Source organism: Dermacentor variabilis, chromosome 8 (assembly GCF_050947875.1).
Source record: "Dermacentor variabilis isolate Ectoservices chromosome 8, ASM5094787v1, whole genome shotgun sequence".
In the NCBI taxonomy this organism is placed as follows: Eukaryota; Metazoa; Arthropoda; class Arachnida; order Ixodida; family Ixodidae; genus Dermacentor; species Dermacentor variabilis.
The window spans coordinates 172540929-172548762 of NC_134575.1; positions in this window are offsets into that span (position 1 = coordinate 172540929).

Here is a 7834-nt window from a genome sequence, read left to right on the forward strand (position 1 = left end):
GGCGGTCCACAGAAAACTCGGCCCTCTAGAAGTCAACGATTTAGCGCAAAAAACACTTAGCTCCCGTGCACACGAGCGGCATGACTTTATGCCAATGTGCACACTCTGCGTGTTAACAATTGTAGTCATCGCTCTGAAATATCCCTGTTTACCTCTACCAAACGGTGATTCTTTCGTGGCAGTCCCCAGAAAACGAGGCTCTCTAGGAATCGACGAATTAGCGCTATAAAACACTTAGCGCACGCGCACGCGGGCGGCATCCCTTTATGCCAATGTGCACCCTCTGCGTGTTAACAATTGTAGTCACCGCTCTGCAATATCTCTGTTTACCTATACTAACCGTTGATTCTTTCCTGTTGGTCCACAGAAAACTCGGCTTTCTAGAAGTCGACGATCTCGCGCAAAAAATACTTAGCTCAGGTGCACACGAGTGGCGTGACATTATGCCAATGTGCACACTCTGCGTGTTAACAATTGTAGTCGTTGCTCTTAAATATCTCTGTTAACCTCCACCAACCGGTGATTTTTTTGTGGCGGTCCATAGATATCTCGGCTTTCTAGAAGTCGACGATCTAGAACAAAAAAAAAACACTTAGCGCACGCGCACACGGGGGGCATGACTTTATGTCAATGTGCACCCACTGCGTGTTAACAATTGTAGTCACCGTTCTTCAATATCTCTGTTTACCTCTACCGACCGGTGATTCTTTCGTGGCGGTCCACAGAAAACCCGGGTTTCTAGAACTCGACGATTTAGCGCAAAAAAAAAAACTTAGCTTACGCGCGCACGAGCGGCATGACTTTGGGATAATGTGGACACTCTGCGTGCTAACAATTGTAGTCACCGCGTTGAAATGTCTCTGTTTACCTCTACCAACCGGTGATTCTTTCGTGGCGGTCCACAGAAAACTCGGCCCTCTAGAAGTCGACGATTCAGCGCAAGAAACACTTAGCACACGCGTACACGGGCGGCTTGACTTTATGCCAATGTGTACACTCTGCGTGTTAACATCTGTAGTCATCGCTCTCAAACATCGATGTTTACCTCTACCGACCGGTGATTATTTCGTGGTGGTCCACAGAAAACTCACGTCACGAGAAGTCGTCGATTTAGCGCAAAAAACACTTAGCGCACGCCCACATGGGCGGCATGACTTTGGGATAATGTGGACACTCTGCGTGCTAACAATTGTAGTCACCGCACTGCAATATCTGTGTTTACCTATACTAACCGGTGATTCTTTCGTGGCGGTCCACAGATAACTCGGCTTTCTAGTGCTCGACGATTTAGCGCAAAAAAACACTTAGCTTACGCGCACACGAACGACATGACTTTATGCCAATGTGCACACTCTGCGTGTTAACAAGTGTAGTCACTGCTCTACAATATCTCTGTTTACCTCTACCGACCGGTGATTCTTTCGTGGCGGTCCACAGAAAACCCGGGTTTCTATAACTCGACGATTTAGCACAAAAAACACTTAGCGCACGCGCACACGGGCGGCATGACTTTATGCCATTGTGTACACTCTGCGTGTTAACAATTGTAGTCATCGCTCTGAAATATCTCTGTTTACCTCTACCAACCGGTGATTCTTTCGTGGCGGTCCACAGAAAACTCGGCTTTCTAGAACTCGACGATTTAGCGAAAAAAAAAACTTAGCTCACGCGCACATGAGCGGCGTGACTTTATGCCAATGTGCACACTCTGCGTGTTAAGAATTGTGGTCATCGCTCTGAAATATCTCTGTTAACCTATACAAACCGGTGATTCTTTCGTGGTGTTCCAGAGAAAAGTCGGCTCTAGAAGTCGACGATTTAGCGCAAAAGCACTTAGCGCACGCGCACACGGGCGGCCAGACTTTATGCCAATGTGCACACTCTGCGTGTTAACAATTGTAGTCACCGCTCTGAAATACCTCTGTTTACCTATACCAACCGGTGATTCTTTCGTGGTGGCCCGCACAAAACTCGGTTTTCTAGAAGTCGACGATATTGCGCAAAAAACACTTAGCGCACGCGCACACGGGCGGCATGACTTTGTGCCAATGTGCACAATCTGCGTGTTAACAATTGTAGTCACTGCTCTGAAATATATCTGTTTACCTATACCAACCGTTAGTGGTGGTCCACAAAAAACTCGGCGTTCTAGAATTCGACGATTTTGCGCAAAAAACAGTTATCTCACGTGCACATGAGCGGCATGACTTTATGCCAACGTGCACACTCTGCGTGTTAACAAGTGTAGTCATAGGCTCTGCAATATCTCTGTTTACCCCTACCGACCGGTGATACTTTCGTGGCGGTCCACAGAAAACCCGGGTTTCTATAATTCTACGATTTACCGCAAAAAAAAAAACTTAGCTTACGCGCGCACGAGCGGCAGGAATTTCTGATAATGTGGACACTCTGCGTGTTAACAATTGTAGTCACCGCTCTGAAATGTCTTTGTTTACCTCTACCAACCGGTGATTCTTTCGTGGCGGTCCACAGAAAACTCGGCCCTCTAGAAGTCGACGATTCAGCGCAAAAAACAGTTAGCGCACGCGTACACAGGCGGCATGACTTTATGCCAATGTGTACACTCTGCGTGGTAACAATTGTAGTCATCGCTCTCAAACATCTATGTTTACCTTTTCCGACCGGTGATTATTTCGTAGTGGTCCACAGAAAACTCAAGTCTCGAGAAGTCGTCGATTTAGCGCAAAGAACACTTAGCGCACGCGCACATGGGCGGCATGACTTTATGCCAATGTGCACCCTCTGCGTGTTAACAAGTGTAGTCACCGCACTGCAATATCTGTGTTTACCTATACTAATCGGCGATTCTTTCGTGTTGGTCCACAGAAAACTCGGCTTTCTAGAGGTCGACGACTTTACGCAAAAAATACTTAGCCCACTTGCACACGAGCGGCATGACTTTATGCCATTGTGCGCACTCTGCGTGTTAACAATTGTAGCCATCGCTCTGAAATATCTCTGTTACCCTTTACCAACCAGTGATTTTTTAGTGGCGGTCCACAGAAATGTCGGCTTTCTAGAAGTCGACAATTTAGCGCAAAAAACATTTATGGCACGCGCACACGAGCGGCATGACTTTATGCCAATGTGCACATTCTGCGTGTTAACAATTGTAGTAACCGCTCTCAAATATCTCTGTCCACCTATACAAACCGGTGATACTTTCGTGGTGTTCCACAGAAAACTCGGCTCTAGAAGTCGACGATTTAGTGCAAAAGCACTTAGCGCACGCGCAAACGGGCGGCCAGACTTTATGCCAATGTGCACACTCTGCGTGTTAACAATTGTAGTCACCGCTCTGAAATATCTCTATTTACCTATAAAAACCGGTGATTTTTTCCTGGCGGTCCACAGAAATCTCGGCTTTCTAGAAGTCGATGATTTAGCGCAAAAAAAATTTATCGTACGCGCACAAGGGAGGCATGACTTCATGACAATATGGACACTCTGCTTGTTAACATTTGTAGTCATCGCTCTGAAATATCTGTTTACCTCTACGAACCGGTGATTCTTTGGTGGCGGTCCACAGAAAACTCGGCTCTCTAGAAGTCGGTGATTTAGCGCAAAAAACACTTAGCGCATGCGCACACGGGCGGCATGACTTTATGCCAATGTGTAACACTCTGCGTGTTAACAATTGTAGTCATCGCTCTGAAATATCTCTGTTTACCTCTACCAACCGGTGATTCTATCGTGGTGGTCCACAGAAAACTCGGCTTTCTAGAGCTCGACGATTTACCGTAAAAAAAAACACTTAGGTTACGCGCACACGAGCGTCATGACATTATGCCAATGTACACACTCTGCGTGTTAACAATTGCAGCCACCGCTCTGAAATATCTCTGTTTACCTCTACTAACCGGTGATTCTTTCGTGGCGGTCCACAGAAAATTCGGCCCTCTAGAAGTCAACGATTTAGCACAAAAAACACGTAGCTCATGCGCACACGTGCGGCATGACTTGATGTCAATATGCACACTCTGCTTGTTAACAAGTGTAGTCACGGCTCTGCAATATCTCTGTTTACCTCTACCGACCGGTGATTTTTTCGATGCGGTCCACAGAAAACCCGGGCTTCTATAACTCGACGATTTAGCGCAAAAACAACTTAGCTTACGCGCGCACGAGCGGCATGACTTTGTGACAATGTGGACACTCTGCTTGTTAACAATTGTAGTCACCGCTCTGAAATATCTCTGTTTACCTCTACCAAGAGGTGATTCTTTCGTGGCGGTCCACAGAAAACTCGGCCCTCTAGAAGTCAACGATTTAGCGCAAAAAACACTTAGCTCCCGTGCACACGAGCGGCATGACTTTATGCCAATGTGCACACTCTGCGTGTTAACAATTGTAGTCATCGCTCTGAAATATCCCTGTTTACCTCTACCAAACGGTGATTCTTTCGTGGCAGTCCCCAGAAAACGAGGCTCTCTAGGAATCGACGAATTAGCGCTATAAAACACTTAGCGCACGCGCACGCGGGCGGCATCCCTTTATGCCAATGTGCACCCTCTGCGTGTTAACAATTGTAGTCACCGCTCTGCAATATCTCTGTTTACCTATACTAACCGTTGATTCTTTCCTGTTGGTCCACAGAAAACTCGGCTTTCTAGAAGTCGACGATCTCGCGCAAAAAATACTTAGCTCAGGTGCACACGAGTGGCGTGACATTATGCCAATGTGCACACTCTGCGTGTTAACAATTGTAGTCGTTGCTCTTAAATATCTCTGTTAACCTCCACCAACCGGTGATTTTTTTGTGGCGGTCCATAGATATCTCGGCTTTCTAGAAGTCGACGATCTAGAACAAAAAAAAACACTTAGCGCACGCGCACACGGGGGGCATGACTTTATGTCAATGTGCACCCACTGCGTGTTAACAATTGTAGTCACCGTTCTTCAATATCTCTGTTTACCTCTACCGACCGGTGATTCTTTCGTGGCGGTCCACAGAAAACCCGGGTTTCTAGAACTCGACGATTTAGCGCAAAAAAACTTAGCGCACGCGTACACGGGCGGCATGACTTTATGCCAAAGTGTGCACTCTTCGTGTTAACAATTGTAGTCATCGCTCTCAAACATCTATGTTTACCTCTACCGACCGGTGATTATTTCGTGGTGGTCCACAGAAAACTCACGTCTCGAGAAGTCGTCGATTTAGCGCAAAAAACACTTAGCGCACGCGCACACTGCGGCATGACTTTATGCCAATGTGCACCCTCTGCGTGTTCACAATTGTAGTCACCGCACTGCAATATCTGTGTTTACCTATACTAACCGGTGATTCTTTCGCGTTGGTCCACAGAAAACTCGGCTTTCTAGAGGTCGACGATTTTACGCAAAAAAAACTTAGCCCACGTGCACACGAGCGGCGTGACTTTATGCCATTGTGCGCACTCTGCGTGTTAACAATTGTAGCCATCGCTCTGAAATATCTCTGTTACCCTTTACCAACCAGTGATTTTTTAGTGGCGGTCCACAGAAATGTCGGCTTTCTAGAAGTCGACGATTTAGCGCAAAAAACATTTATGGCACGCGCACACGGGAGGCATGACTTCATGACAATATGCACATTCTGCGTGTTAACAATTATAGTCACCGCTCTCAAATATCTCTGTTTAGCTATACAAACCGGTGATTCTTTCGTGGTGTTCCACAGAAAACTCGGCTCTCTAGAAGTCGACGATTTAGCGCAAAAGCACTTAGCGCACGCGCACACGGGCGGCATGAATTTATGCCAATGTGCGCACTCTGCATGTTAACAATTGTAGTCATCGCTCCGAAATATCTCTGTTTACCTGTACCAACCGGTGATTCTTTCGTGGCGGTCCACAGAAAACTCAGCTTTCTAGAGCTCGACGATTTAGCGCAAAAAACACTTAGCTTAGGCGCACACGAGCGGCATGACTTTATGCCATTGTGTACACTCTGCGTGTTAACAATTGTAGTCATCGCTCTGAAATATGTCTGTTAACCTCTACCAACCGCTGATTTTTTTGTGGCGATCCACAGAAATCTCGGCTTTCTAGAAGTCGACGATTTAGCGCAAAAAACATTTATCGCACGCGCACACGAGCGGCGTGACTTTATGCCAAATTGCACACTCTGCGTGTTAACAATTGTGGTCATCGCTCTGAAATATCTCTGTTAACCTCTACCAACCGGTGATTTTTTTCGTGGCGGTCCACAGAAATCTCGGCTTTCTAGAACTCGACGATTTACCGAAAAAAAAACTTGGCTCGCGCGCACACGAGCGGCGTGAATTTATGCCAATGTGCACACTCTGCGTGTTAACAATTGTGGTCATCGCACTTAAATATCTCTGTTAACCTCTACCAACCGGTGATTTTTTCATGGCGGTCCACAGAAATCTCGGCTTTGTAGAAGTCGACGACATAGCGCAAAAAACATTTATCGCACGCGCACACGAGCGGCATGACTTTATGCCAATGTGCACATTCTGTGTGTTAACAATTGTAGTCACCGCTCTCAAATATCTCTGTTTATTTATACAAACCGGTGATTCTTTCGTGGTGTTACACAGAATACTCGGCTCTAGAAGTCGACGATTTAGCGCAAAAGCACTTAGCGCACGCGCAAACGGGCGGCCAGACTTTATGCCAATGTGCACACTCTGCGTGTTAACAATTGTAGTCACCGCTCTGAAATATCTCTGTTTACCTATACCAACCGGTGATTTTTTCGTGGCGGTCCACAGAAATCTCGGCCTTCTAGAAGTCGACGATTTAGCGCAAAAAAACACCTAGCGCACGCGCGCACGGGTGGCATGACTTTATGGCATTGTGTACACTCTGCGTGTTAGCAATTGTAGTCATTGCTCTGAAATATGTCTGTTAACCTCTACCAACCGGTGACTTTTTCGTGACGGTCCACAGAAATCTCGGCTTTCTAGAAGTCGACGATTTAGCGCAAAAAACATTTATCGTACGCGCACACGGGAGGCATGACTTGATGAAAATATGCACACTCTGCTTGTTAACATTTGTAGTCATCGCTCTGAAATATCTATGTTTACCTCTACCAACCGGTGATTCTTTGGTGGCGGTTCACAGAACACTCGGCTCTCTAGAAGTCGGCGATGTAGCGCAAAAAACACTTAGCGCATGCGCACACGAGCGGCGTGACTTTATGCCAATGTACACACTCTGCGCGTTAACAATTGTAGTTACCGCTCTGAAATACCTCTGTTTACCTCTACATACCGGTGATTCTTTCGTGGTGGTCCACAGAAAATTCGGCCTTCTAGAAGTCAACGATTTAGCGCAAAAAACACTTAGCTCATGCGCACACGATCGGCATGACTTTATGCCAATGTGCACACTCTGCGTGTTAACAAGTGTAGTCATCGCTCTGAAATATCTATGTTTACCTCTACCAACCGGTGATTGTTTGGTGGCGGTCCACAGAACACTCGGCTCTCTAGAAGTCGGCGATGTAGCGCAAAAAACACTTAGCGCATGCGCACACGGGCGGCATGACTTTATGCCAATGTGCACACTCTGCGTGTTAACAATTGTAGTTACCGCTCTGAAATATCTCTGTTTACCTCTACATACCGGTGATTCTTTCGTGGCGGTCCAAGAAAACTCGGCTTTCTAGAACGCGACGATTTAGCGAAAAAAAAACTTAGCTCGCGCGCACACGAGCGGTGTGAATTTATGCCAATGTGCACACTCTGCGTGTTAACAATTGTGGTCATCGCTCTGAAATATCTCTGTTAACCCCTACCAACCGGTGATTTTTTCGTGGCGGTCCACAGAAATCTCGGCTTTCTAGAACTCGACGATTTAGC